Genomic DNA, 15258 nt, shown 5'->3' on the forward strand with positions numbered 1-15258 from the left:
CAAAGTCTGTTCTTTCTAAAAAATCAAAATCATACCGATCGATATTTTCAACACTTCTAGTGTGTTTTTCCTTCACAAAAGACAACTCTATTGTGCCTAATGACACCGTATCACCACATATTCCTATTACACCTCCTCTAGAAGCAGCAGTATATAGTATATTTACTCAAACAGTGCAGTAAGTACTTGTTCTTTATGTGAGTATTTCAATTTACTGCTACTTTATACCACTTTATTTTTGCAGTGTGGTAGAGGAAGATGAGGGAAGATGCCCCCCCCCCCCTTAAGAATATAGTCTATTACTAAAAAAACATTAGGTGTTTGGTGATTTCAGTATGCGCAGTATGATCTTTAAACCAACTCAGTTGTGGGGATGATATGCTGGTAGAGTATTAAATGTAGCTGCTATAGGAAATCCATACCCACAGGACTAATTTAGATTTTAGGTATCTACAGATTTCATAATTTACACGAAGAAGAGCATCTAATCAAGAACATTTGATTTCTCTGGTTTTCTTATTCATGCTGAGTATTGTAAGATCTTTTAAAAAGACCGAGTTCATTTCAATATGAGGCACTTTTAATGAGGGTTATGTAGCTTTAAAGGGTTCAGGCCTCAAATTAAACAAAATTTTAAAAAAAAAAAATCAATTCTGTCACCTCTTCTAGATTTGAAAGAGAGCTCTCTGATGAAATGATGCTTTATTCTTCACTAATGTTTGTTCATCTGAATGCTAATAGTATTGTAGTTAGCAGTAAGGTTTTGCAGGAAACAGGCAAAACATTGCTGGTATTTGTTGTGCATCTTACCTTTACTGGAGTAATAGATGTGAATACTTCTCCCACCACAACCTGAAGGTTACAGTATGGCTGTTTTTAGCAGCCACAGAGTTCATATGAGGGGACTATTTAAATTATTTTTCACAATTTTGGTAGATACTTCCGGTAAGAGCAGGAGGTTTCATTTATCCTTAAGTGTCACATCAAAGTCCCCAGGAATATCACCGTGCTACCATATAGGATAAATATACTACCACAAAGTCAGAAAAGATCACTGCTCCCTCCTGAGCTGATGTAAGTCTCAATGGAAACATTACAGGAATAATACAGAATATTACATTGACAGTAGAGGAGATAAAAATATCATTAGGTGCATATAAAGGCACTTTGAACAGCGGAGACGCACTGACGGTCCCTACAGGAACACTACAGGGGCTTTAGAGTGATTCCTGGCACGCTGCCGCTGAAGTTGAAGGCGGGACACAAATTCATAAGGCATGAACAGACAAAGAAATATACAAACACCGCTGTCATGGCATTCAGCCCAACTTTGTTTCATTGATTCCAGCCAGTTGCGCTCGCGTCGTCTTTGCAGCTTGTAAGGGACGAATAAAACATAAAGGCAATTAAAAAAAAAAAAAGAATCATAATTTATCCGACAGAGGAGTGGAGATAAAGAGTTTGAGGAGTGAGACTAAACTTTTATCCCGAGTCATGTGTCAGCGTTATGAGCTGGAGACAAAGGAAAAGGAGTTGAACTCAACCCGGGATGTTAATGCGTAATGTTCGAGGGGAAAGTGGAAACAGCACAGTTGGAGGAGGCAGGTAGGCTGTAATCACCTCGATACTATTAATAACGTGCTATAATATGTTTTATTTTAAAGCCATATGTTCGCATGTTCTTTATTTTCCGTGCCATGAAAGTTTTTTTTATATAGAGATGACTCTGTCATCTTAAAGATAAGCTTTTTTTCTGGCTTCGAGGCTGGTAAAGAAACATTTTTTTCTCTCTCAAAGGTGGAATTGCATCTTTTTATTGCTGTAGCTATATAAAAAAAAGTGCTGTAAAGGTATTTTGTTGGACTTTAGATCCGAGGATGCCTGATACTGATTCTGTACTATAAAGGCAACTAACTTCTGCCAGCCAACTACAGCCAACAACAGAACAAATGTTACTCCAACTTTTGTCTAGTAAATTATTCTGATAATTAAATACTGTTAAAGGTGCTTGCTGACTGCTCTGTTTCAGCACAGCAAGGGCTGGACAGCGGCTGTCTGGAGAGTGCGTGTGCGTGTGTGTGGGTGCGCGCGCATGGAGCAATGATTACAGTTTGTTTACCTCTCCTATCTTATGGGCTGTGCTGGGACAGACGCACAACGCACATTACAGTACAATCCAATAGTGGACAGTTAGTGCAGGGTTAAATGCTATCTGGCAGTGCAAGGGGGGGGGTTGGGGGTATAGGACATGTTTGTCCCGGGGGCTCCTGGCAGGATAAACAGGGTAGCACCCCATTAAACTTCCATCAGTAGATAAACTGTGGAGTGACACAAATTGACAAATCATGACACGACAAACAGTTATAAACACATGGCTGTGGCTCTTAAAAGGCGAGCTGCTTCTCATAACACACAACATGAAAATCAGTCAACGCAGCCAATGCTCACATCATCACACCTCATACATCACCGTGTCAGTCAATAACAGAGCTAGTTAAAATAAATCCTGGTGTTTACCCTGCTTTAGGCACCAGATGCTTGATGATTGACGGTGATGTTGATTTACTGCATCAGCTTTGTTTGCCAAGTCCATTAAGTTCGTAGCAGGTTACGTAGGTGACATGGGTGCAGGGATAGAAAGAAGTTGTGAGTGGAAAATAGCAGCAGGTCTTCTCAATAACAGCACATGGACATTATGAGACACACAAAAAAAGACAGTATCACTCCACCTACATCCAGACTTGAGCCTCTCAGTGTGCATTCAGACATCACGGCACACTGTGTACTGCACATCGAGGACTCATTGTTAAGCACTGTGCTCAAACAGTTTAGCATGACAGAGGAATTCTGAGTCATACTGGTAGGTGTTGTACTGTAGTATGCTTGAAAAGATAGAGACAAGTTCTGAGAACACTGAGGCTTGGATCATAATTTCTAAAGGCTTATGTGGTATAGTGTAGAGTCAGGTTTGTGCAGATGAGAACACCGTGTAAACACTGTTCTGTAAAGCAGCACTGACGCCGAAAGTGACTAAATTATGTATGTTTTTTACCTTCTCACGCACGACACAGACAGGACACTTTTTTTTCAACTCTGATCCGGACCATATGGACCTGAAATATGAAAATGTATCCCGAGTAGGTCAGGCAGCGATCTACATGCAGCCTGAATTTAAATGCTCAAATTGGAATGTGTCATTGTTACTGTGGCACAACCTAAATTACATCATCTCCTTGGACAGTTGTCATAATTTCAGCGCTCAGCTTGACTGAGCCAGTGCCAACGTGGAGGACAACAAAAGGAATAATGTAATACCAGGGAAATAGGTTGAGTTGTTTGGTAGATTCGGTTCAATTTTGATTTAAGTTAAAAAACTTGGTTCACACAATACAGACAAATACACACACAGGTGGAAAAAGACTTTTCCCCAACAGTAGTCTGTTTGGCGCGTCTGTGTCGAAAGCAATTGGCAATGTTGTGGGTGGGAAGCCGGTGAGGGATCATGTCCTTTTCACATGGATAGCGTGAACTTCTGAATCTGGTTAAATTCTTTGCCTGCAGATGAAAAGAAGCAGCAGGTGAATCCTTGTGTATCAGAGCTGAATGTGGTTGTTACCTCCCCCCAGACTAGCAGTGCATCGCTGTCCTGTAAAAACCATGTATCTCCAAAATGTTTTTTCAAGCTAAGAAAAACAGCCATGTTTATGGCTTTGTGACAGCATTTTTCCCTAGAGACATGCTTGTGGCATGACTTTAGGGATCCCTTCCCTTATTTTTCCTTTAGTTACACCGGCTGGTCAAAGTTTTCACTTATCCTGTATCTCAACGTCTATTAGTCATGGTTCCTAAATGATGTATCTCTATTACTTAGGTGATCCTCTGACTTCTCCAGCGCCACCATGAGGTTGACATTTGTGGTTTTGAGCGAAAGGTCTCAAAACTTCAGTTTGTCCAGTACTTTATGACCTAATATCTACAAATGAATGGCATTCTCATCAACACTGGTTGTACTTAGTACTAATTAGAAGATATTAGCATGCCAACGTGCTAAACTAAGAAGCTGAACATGATACATGTTATACCTGCTTTACTGTTAGCATTGTCATTGCCAGCATGTTAGCATGCTGACTTCAGCTCAAAGCACCACTGTGCCCAAGTTCAGTCTCAGTAGGAGAATTTTCATTAAATTTTTTTTTCACTCAATTCAAAATCACCCAATTTGGAGATACATCATTTTCATTGGACAGCATGTGAGTTAGCAGAGACAACTGGGCATACTAAAGTAAAGAGGCATTAATAAGAAATAAAATGTTTTTGAAAAAATAGAAAAAAACGTAGATTCAAAGACTTATGTGATGATTTTTGCGTTGTTACTGAGCAGAGGTGTGTCTTTTTGTCACTGCTGTCAATTCATGTTGGTGCAGGAAAGACTGAGTTACACCCCGTGAGATAAACTCAGAAATAGACGGCAATTAAGCAGAAGGCAGGAAGGTGTGAAAGCAGACTACTAATAAATAGGATATGCTAAACAGCTCCAGTGGTAGGATTACAGCACCATGGGGGCCTGAGGTGGTTGGAAGGCTGTCAATACCAGACGGAGGCAAACAGACTAACACTTGAACAAACTGCTCAGGTGTTGTGGTTTCTTTAGCTCTCAGTGGATCAGTGCTGTCTCTCAGATGAAAGTTTTCATGAAACACAGCAATAGGAGACTTCATGACAATCTCTCTTGTCCTGTCCTTCTGCGGGCTGCCTACTGAGCAGCAATACAGCGGTGCTTAGTGCAGAGCCAGACTGGAATGGAGGATGTGAAGATGCTTTTGATTACTAAACCTAAGAATTGGTTGTGAAGCTCTGAGCCTACCTGCGGGCCTTCTGGAAATAAATCCTCTGGTGGGCTTTAGGAGATGTTCTCATGCTATTTGAGGGATGATGGTGGACTATCAAAACATGACAGATTCAGCTGGGTTCACTATTGAGCCATTCATCTGCAAGGGATGATGACCAGGCAGTTTCTTTCAGAAGTCAGTCCTCTATGCTTCCTGCAGGTTTCAGTGTTTAGCTCTGAAAGTTATTATTCTCCCCCCCGTGGTGAGACTGTCCGCTTCTTTCTTAGAAAAGAACTTCAAATGCAACACACAACCATTGAAAAGCATAGATTCTTTCTTTCAGTACAATAAACGGATAAACATCTCACAAATGCATTTAGCTTATTAGTCTACCATTACCATATTTACCCTAAAGTATATGTTATTTTGTCTTTTCTCTGACGCTCTGCTCGTGTGTTGTGATGCTTTAAGAGCACCACTTCGAGAAAGGTCTGATACGGACCAATAATTGTTCAGTTTTCGTGTCATCCACAAAATTACGCAGCCCTGAACAGAGAAGGAGGCACTGTCTGATGCTTAGGCAGCAGAGGAGGGGAAAGAGCAAAATATTTCTGTGATGCATCTAACCGCAAAAGCAAAGGAGTAGGAGAATAGAGAGCCAACCACACAAACTGCTGTCTTTATATCAAGGACCCTGTGAAGATGGACCGGACCAGGATCAAGTACAGTAGGCTGGTTCTTTTGGTTTATTTTCTAATTGTAATATTCAGTTATTTAACCAATCATAATACAGAATTGTAAAAAAAAAAAAAAAAAAAGATTTTTGGACATCAGCCCAGCAGTGCTATATGAATACTATTTCTTTATGACCTTGTGAATTTAAATTCAGGCCAGTGGGTACATTGTTTAACTGACCCTGGCTGAACAACAGTAGTGCGGGCCACGGAGTTTGTAAAGTTTTCATTCTTGCTTGAACCAAGGGTGAAAGGCTGTAAGAGGTCACTTTTGTTAAAATATTTGCAGGGTCAAGGAGCAAGGAGTTCTATTTCTTTTTTTTTTTTTTTTTTTTTTTTTTTTTACATGGTATCTAAATGCTGATCTGTGGTGACTTTAAAGAGGAATAGGGCTGCTTTGATTTTCTGCCACTGCCGTAATAGCAGTTTAAAGTTCAAATATGGACTTTTGAAGCCCATTCCCAAATGAGGCCCCTGTGGCTATGGCCATGCTTCTGAGTGAGTACCGTAACGAGTCCACTCAACAGGAAAAAAAAGTAATGCTACTCATTAGGGTGACTCACTGGCAGTTGGTCTAATCTTTTTTTTTTTTTTTGCATTATTTAGTTTTCTCCGAAGTGGCTTATTAAGGACACTCATGTGTCCCACAGTGACCTCTGCGCATTAACCGCAGTTGTGACCTGAGCAGAGTTTGTTAGCCTCCAAACTCCTCAAACAGCATGCAAGTGTGCTCTGTCAAAGTTGGTCTTATGTTGGGAGAAAATGAGAAATATGTGTTAAGAAATACCTTCCAGGTTGATGATGGATTTAACTTAACTGTTCAAAGCCTCCTTTAAATATATCAACTTTTTTGCAGCAGCAGTAGCAGCCTCCATGTCTCTAATCCAGGAGGTGGGTATGGTTTGTCAAATCATTTTAAATGAATGCATTTATTTAGAACTGGCAAGTGAATTAGCAGATGTGTACAGGAGAGAGAAATTGTGTTATAATCTTTCCATTTTCTCATTTGTCGTGCCCATGCCTGTCAGCAGCAGTTAGGTGCAGAGTAATGATTTCTAATTGTATGCTTCTTGCTGCCGCCAATTTCAGACCGTGGTAAACTGATGGTTAGCTCTGTCAAGAAATGTGAGAGATCGTCTCCCGTTCTCTCTCTCTGCTTTTGGCCCATCCTTGCCTCCACCCCCACCCCCAAAATGTCAAATCTGTTCTTGGATTGGACAAAGTGTTCAAATTTGAGCAAGAAAGCTAGGTAGAGACACTCTTTTGTGGGCCCATGTGTGCGTATTTTGTATTCCTGTGCATTTAAGTGTGCGTGCATGAATGTGTGTGCATCGCTGCTCGTCTGGAGGAACTGTGAGATATGTTGTTGTGACATGCCTTGTCTTCCGTTCTGTAGAAAAAACAAAGACAGTCGCTGCTGGATCCAGACAGCATAACTAATTAGTCACGAACACACATGTGAACACACACACACACATATACACACACAGCATGGATGCATGGGGGAGCCAGCAAGTAGGATATGATGTCACCTCCATAACCATAATTACCCGTCATAAATCATGTGGTGTGACACCCTGTCACAGAGTGAATGGGTGTCCTATGTGCCAGCCAGGGATGGCTGCTCTTTACTGCTGGGTGCCATCGCGCCACCATACTACGGACTCACTCCAACTAAGTGTGTGTTTTGACGTTCATTTTTCTCCTCTCATCATAGCCTCCTGAATGATACAAAGTGTTCTTTTATGGTTCCTTTGCTATCGTTTAGTAACAGTCAGTGTGGGTATGACAACGCTACACAATGTGGGGCTTTTCTCCTGTTGGTTGTTGTCTCTGCTTGTATTGTACAGTAAGTAAGTTTAAACCAATGCTGGACTGAAGCAGCCAGATTTTTACTACAATGAATGCAAAGACTACAGTTGGTAACAATAATAATAATAATAATAATAATAATATAAAATATCCTGATACAGCAGCATTTGGATCACTGGATCCAAATGGACTGGACACTAGTAGCTGCAGTCTTGTGATTACCTTTTTCAGTAACAAGTAATGTAAAGGATTACTACTTTTTTTAATTCAGTAATTACACTACAGTTAAAAATCCCAGTAAAGCTCTGTTATTTTGACCATTTTGGGTTGGCTTGTTAGCTTTTATATAAGGAGAATGGTGATGAGACTTGATATGAATTTCTTCACTGTGCGCTCAGTGGAAAGAGAGCTACAGGACACGTTAGCTTGGAGCAGGGTCAGGAGGTGTGGGGAGGTGGTTAGCCTCAACCAAAAGAGGAGAAACTGTAGAAAATGTGGTAACTGAAAAGGTTATCTCACCTAAATGTTGTGTTATATTCTTAGTCTACAACTAGCCACCAGTAGCTTTGTCTGCTTTCAGTTTTTAAAGCTTTCAGTTTAAGACAGAACTACTCTGGAGTGCTTACCGTCAGCTACTTAGGTTAAGCTAACGTTAGCTGGCTGCTTATTAGTATGTATATATACTATTTATTAGTATGTATGACTTATGTAACTAATTACTTTTTCGGGTGGGTAATTAGTACTGTAATTACTTTTTCAATCAGCAATGTGTAATGAGTAACTGATTTTCAAGTATAAGTAAGATTTTTTCAAGTAATGTGCCCAACACTGCAGTATCAGTAATACATATTCATGCACTTCATGCACAATCCAGTCAAAATGTCACATGAGAATTTATTAAATTTAAAGGCTTTCCACTGACGGCAAGAGAAATGATGAGTAATTATACATCAAATATTAAATTATATATATTTCATCATGTCAAAGAGGAGTGAAAATGAGCAGCTGATATTTGAATTTTAATAAAAGGCCAGTATCAGCTCAGTGGATAAGCCCACCAATATATCAGTGTACTGAATAGTATGTTGCCATATAGCATGTGTGTACATGTCCTTTGCGCCTTTGTAGCAAAGTGTCCTTGCTTTATGGAACAACAACACAGGGAGTTGTCATTCCCTGTGGATAGGCGCACATGTACCACACACACACACACACACACACACGCGAGCAAAACTGCTGACGGTGCCGAATAGAGCAGCTTCCCTGTCACTAAAGCCCTTGAAGTGTGGAAGCAGCTCGAGCAGTCCTTCTGCTGTTTAAGTCAAACCCACACCTCCACTCCCCACACCTCCTCCTCTTCCTCTCCCTGTCTCCTGTACCTCCAACTCCCCTTTTTGTTCTCACACTAATTCAATGCATTTACTTGACTGCTGTGACTTTCATCAGAAACAATACTGCCAAAGTAGTTGTATAAAATGTAAATTTTCAACAGCCCAGTTTATACAAGCCTCACTGAGATGATAAATGTCTTTCCTCCTCCCAAACCACAGAGAATGTGTGTAACCCCCTGCCTCCATCCCCTCCATCTCTGTCTGTCTGCCTCCACCTCTCTCTGACATATAGACTTATGCACATCCTTTCTTTCAAACACACTCCACTGCTCCCCTCACATATACTGTAGCTCACACGCTTGATCAAATATACACAGAGATTCACTGAGCTATATTCATCTGCTCCTTGCGGTGTTTTTGCTTGTGTAATCTTTCCTTATATAAGTGGACTGGAGGCAGGCGGGGTCATTACATCTGATACAGTGCACTCAGGAGAAGCACTCGGGTTTTGTTTGTGTGTCATGGCTCGTCTAGACGCTGATCAAGGTTGAATATTGGCAAACTTATGAGATTTGACACGGAGGCTCTTCAGAGTTTTGTTTTTCTTGTGTGTGTGTGTTTTTTTTTTAGGAAACAGTTAGGTAGCAAAAGGAAGGGCATCCAGGTTGGGTAGGAGCAGTGATGAAGTCGATAAAGAAAAAAGCAAGTAAAGTGTGACCTACAGACAGATCATTATGAAGTATACAAACACATTTCACCCCTTTTAACAAGCATTTCAACAGTCTATTGTGTCATAGAAGATTGTCATTAGATCCTTGTTGAACTGCCTGAAATGTGCCTGTAGCTGCCGCCTGTAGGTTACTGCACTTGCTGTGACTATTTTTCATTGCTGTTGCATCAGTGAACTGACTTTCACACTTCACAGTTACTAACATGTTCCAATTATGTCATACTTTTTCAGTAACAAGTAGTTTAAGGGATTAGAATTTGAAATCTGGTGTAATTACATTACGATTAATCCTAGTAATGCTTCATTACTTGGAAAATTTGGGGGTTGACATGTTCACTATTTTGCCATGAATTTGATGGGAGGGTTGGTCAGTTTGGTCTCTCTGCATTCAGCAAAGAAAATGGTGTAGAGTGTGTTAGCTTGGCACAGGGGCTTGGATAACTCTAAAGTTAAATGTACATGTGTTTTTTCAGCTGGCTTGCTAATAAAAAGCAGCTGTTATGCCTACATTCACCTGAATCACCTTGTTTTGTTCAGAGTTGGAGGAACTTCAGCTTCAAATGTGAGGACAGGACTTAAACACAGCGGCCAGTCATCAGGGCTAAGCTAAAGTTAACTGTTAGCTTAATGTTTTGTTTTCTATTTCAATGCATTAAATAGAGACAGTTTGGCTTTTGGCTTCAGTTTTACAGAAGTTATGTAACAAGTAGTCTCACATTGCCAGACCTATCTCTACAGCGATGTAACAAGTAATGTAACTAATTAAGTTTGTTGTTAGGTAATTGATAATGGAGTGAAGTAATGAATTTGATAAAGTAATGCAATGTTCAACCTGCAATTACTCAGAGGGGAAATGCTAATCATTGGGGAAAGAAGACTTCAACTGTTAGCTAACCAGGTAATATCTCTCTGTCAGTTTAACATGATAAGCTAAATATACTGTGAAAAATGATAATTCCAGCACATGTGTTCTGTGTAATACTGTGGAAATCTTAAGTTGAATTAACAACTGAGTTAAGATGAGATAATGCCATGAAAAGAAAAAAGTCACGTCTGTTCTATTAGTGTGCGAAAGACAACAACTTGCATTTAATTGGGGGCATAAAAAATTATGGACAAAATTGAATTTGGATGAATTCTACAAAGGGTATTCAGTCAACATAGTTTTTATTTTAAGAATGTTATATCATAGTGAATCTATTGAACTGTGTCTCAGAGTGTTATTCGTTGTTCAAGTGGCATGTATGCCACTGTATGCCACTCAAACAGCATCTTCGCTCTTGAACATCTTTCTCTATGTTTTCTTTTGATGAAACCTTTATTTCTATATCAGGTACTCTTACCTTCAACGAAGTGTTGTTGCTGCTTCTGCTGGAGCGAAACACATCATTTTCTGTGAGGTGTTTTCAACAAAAAGCTTTCATGATCTGGCTGCAGGTTGAGTCACTGTACTCGTTGGCAGAGACTGAAACAAAAATAGTTCTTTATTTATACTAATGATTATATTTCCCACATTTTTTAAGCTGCAGGCCTGTCTTTCAATAAGTTATTATCTATATTTTTCTTCACTTTATTAACCACATTATAATAGCTTATTTAATATACCTTTCACTCTTTCAGAAAATGATTAATTCATGCTTTGACTTCCCTTAAAAGACCATATCCTTCTATTAATTGCATCAGTTTCACAGTGCATGATAAGTACTACATATTTCATCATCATATCATACATGTTATCAAAGCTGGGTACATTGCTCTAAATACAAATGTGGGTAAACTGGATTTTGGTTCCTTTACTCTCCTGTCTAGCTCTGATTAGGAGAATAAGAGAAGACAAGGAGATGAAAGGAGGAGGAAAGAAAAGATGAAAGTTCCTATGCTTCTATAAGTCGGTTGGAGGGATATATTTTCCAGATGGAAGGCTCTATAAGTGTACATAGGCACAGAGCGACGCACAAGGTACAAAACCATGTAAGTTAAGTGCAAGAGAGAGAGAGAGAGAGAGAGAGAAGTGGATGGGTGTACAGAGAGCACATCTGTAAAAGCCATTTCTCTATAAGGTATGGAGAGGAAGAAGGGAATAAAGATAAATGTCCTGTGACATTCTGAAAATGGGCCAAACCAGGGTGTGTTTAAACTGATCCATATGGGGAGGGAGAGAGAGGGAGAGAGAGACTTTAGCCTCTAATACAGGTTGAAATATAGCTGTACAGTATAAACTGGTATATGTTTTTGAAATATCACGTTTTGCTCACTGTTTTGGCAGCAGTGTTTCTGATTAAAACTCATGCCAATATATTATGTGAATAAATCAATAAAAATGGAGACAGAAGGCAGAACATTATATTATATACAGTGTGTGGACACCCCAGACTAAAAGTGGACTGTTAGTCTGGGGCTGTTTTTCATTGTTAGTTCCGATTAGGATCAATCTTAATGCTACCGCATACAATGATATTTTAGTCGATAGCGTGCTTCCAACGTGTGAATGTGAATGTGAGGCAACAGTTGGTGAAGGCTCTCTTTCTTGTTTCAACATGATAGTGCCCATAGTCAAAGTCCCATAAAAAAAACGGTGTGGTGTGGAAGGACTCCACTGCAGGTTTGCCTTCCTCACAGTGCAGCTGCAGGGTTCACACCTCTGACTCAGGGCAAAACCAGCTGATTCCTGAATATAGACTCACCAGTGGGTAACGTTAGCAAGAACACGCAACATATAAATACAGCAACTTTGGAATTACCAGCAGCTGCCTCCCCCCACCTTTAGTCCTCTAGTCCCTCCATCAAACTCTTATTATGACAGCAAACAAACTGACAACCAAACTGTCCAAGTAATGAAGAATACTTACTGGGATTTGTAAGTAACAGTTTTTGAAACTGGAATCTGAACATTACTGTAACGTGTTACTGATACATGCTTTTGGCCATATAGTGTATATAATCTCTTAACTAAATACATTATTTGAACATCTGTAAGAATGCAAGGGTTACACAGAGTACCCAAAGGCTTGAGGTTGGACTTTCAGCCAGGTTCAAAGTGGATTTAATCAATTTCCTGAAGCATTCGCACTGCTAAAATGTCAAACAAGCCCAGCATGTCACTACAGAGAATGAACAATACTTTTTTTCTTCCTACAGAAGCTCCAGAAAAGGTTTCTGCTGTCATACAAATCTAAAGAACCAATTTCATTAAGACAGCAACAGGAGCATATGATATGTTGCTATTCCATTGCCATTAGGTATTGTACCTCTCTGGGCAATAGATCACGTATGTAGCGACCATGTTTGACCCCAGATTCTTTAGTTTCCATAGCTCCTAATCCCACGGGATGAATTTATAGTGGTTTGCTCCCCTATACCTTCTCTCCACCACTTAACCACCACTTTTTACCGTTCTTTTTCATCTTAAATGTTGATGAATCGCATTAGAGATTTCTGCTGTATTGGAGAGGCTGGTATAACAGTTTGAGCATTTCTTGGTAATGAAATGTGAAGTGGGTGGACTCGGGCTTCATCATGCATGTGTGAGAGTTAATGTAAACCAGCTATACTGTAGAGGGGAAATGTGATTTTTGGCAGACTAAGATGTGGTTTGCAGTCTCCCTCTTTTTCTCTCTCACACGCCAGCCGGGGTTAGACTGATATTGGATTTTGAAGGCCAATACTGATACTTTTGGTTTGATATTTTTCTGTGATATTTTGTGTCTTTAACGTATCAATTTCAATGTCAGAAGATTCCTAAAACAGCTGTATTACTGATGCAATTCTTACAGGTGGATTTCCCACACTTAAGGCGGGAGTAAATCCTCCCACACCATACGAAAGTCATGTCTGACATGGTCTGGACAAGTTTTATCTCGAAAATCATTTTTTACAACAGCCAAAAGCATGTTCAAGGATGATGATAATGATCACAATGATCTGCAGTTTTCTTGATTCAACTCTATAGAAAGCTTAACGCCTTGCTTCCACCGGGCATGTCTGCGTCACCTTTCAGCTGCAACGTGGTTTTGTTCCATCTTCTGCATGGTGTCATACTCTACTGGGAGCATTTCAGAAGTGGAGCATTTTGCTCAGGCAGCGCCAAGAGAGAAGAGAGCCACCCCTCTACCTGGAGAGGAAGCTAGGGACCAGGGCAGTCATGGGAGCGGTGGCGTCATATAAAATCCTGTGATTTTCCACTTCCAAGATGAACCTCTCGTTGTCCATGGTGACAAATATCCTCTTACCGGTTGACTTCTGGCCTGGTGCCACCGGTTATGATGTAATGGGAGTCTACACAGGGTGTTTTATTCTGAAAATTGACTGGGAGCTCTATCCCATTCTTGTGTCTGACTTCCTGCCCGGCTCAATCTGCTCTGTGCAGCTTGATGTGGCTTCCACCAAACTAGACTAGGTGTGTATGTATAGCGGAGAGCCGCCTGTGTGACGCCTCTGAAACGTGCTGAGGTGCGTCTGGTGGGATCACCCGGTGGAATCAAGATGTAAAGCTAGGTTTACGCTCGACGCAGTATCCCTGGTGTGAGGGTGTGCATCCCAAAAATAACGTAATTGCGTCTTTTGCGTCAAGTGCGAAGACTTCGCAAGTTGTTGTGGAGCTCGGTCGTGAACCTCTGGATTTTTGTAACTAGGCACGCGCTGCACGTAGACATGCAGAAGTAGCTGAAACGCATTTCCTCATCGATAGCATGCATCTGCCTCACAATACAGCTATATTCCCCATCGAGACGTCTCTCTGCATGTAAGGGACGGACAGACCACATCCTCTTGTGTTGTGTTTGTGGTTTTAATAGCCATAAGCAGATAAATTCTTCCCCAGCATGCTATGTTGGATAATGACCTTCTTCCAGTAACTGTCATTGACTCTTTGCTTATTCACACAATATTTCATTTGTATGCCCGCTGGCATTTCGGAGAGAACTGCAACGAACAACACATTGAACATTAACCCCTCCATGCATGCTTGTAGCTCGGGTGCCATCTGTGGAGGCCAGCGCCACAGTGTCTCGCGTGACTATAAGGCTTAAGCCTACTTCTCAGTTAGTTTCTGTTTCTTTAGATTTTATTACTCAGTGTGATTTGGAGGGCATCTGTCATCATTCTTTATAAAAAGCTGAAACGTGACACTTGATTTTGTTATCTGAGTAAATTTGAAAACCTTGTAATTTTGACAAAAAGTAAAAGACTTAAATTTGAGCTCAAAAGTTCACTCATGACCTTGAGAACAGTAGTTGAACAAAATAATCTTAACTCAAGCTCCACTTAAAAAGAAAGATCCAGAAAAAGTTAGTAAAAGTAAAGAAAAATCATAAGCGGATCTTCAGTTAAGGTTAATTGTGATGTACCTCAGTAGGCTACTTGTTAAGGTGCATACCACATACCCACAAAGTCTCCAGTTAGATTCCAGCTGGGGACCTTTGTTACATGTCCTCCACATCTCTCTCCCACAGTTTCCTGTTTTCCTCGATCTCCTGTCATCTATCCAATGAAGGCAAAAATCCCCCAAATTATTCTTTTAAAAAAACAAAAGATTATTTTGTGAAAAACAACTACAGCTCCCATGAGGCTCTGACAGTGCTTCTGTACTTCAGACTCAATCATGTTCAGAATTGGAGGGTGTGTGAATTGTGCAGCTGGGCTCGGGACATCTGGAGTGCTGTGTGCTGTCACTGAGGCTACGCTGACACTAACTGTTGGAAGGTCAGTAATTCCTTCCAAACTGTATCCTGCCTCCTTGTTAAACGACATCATCGTTTTCTATTTCTACATGTGTAAAATACAAAAGATGCAATGTGTGAGTGTGGAGGATTTTGACGGAAAAA

The sequence above is a fragment of the Thunnus albacares genome, chromosome 19 (assembly GCF_914725855.1).
Source record: "Thunnus albacares chromosome 19, fThuAlb1.1, whole genome shotgun sequence".
Lineage (NCBI taxonomy): Eukaryota > Metazoa > Chordata > Actinopteri > Scombriformes > Scombridae > Thunnus > Thunnus albacares.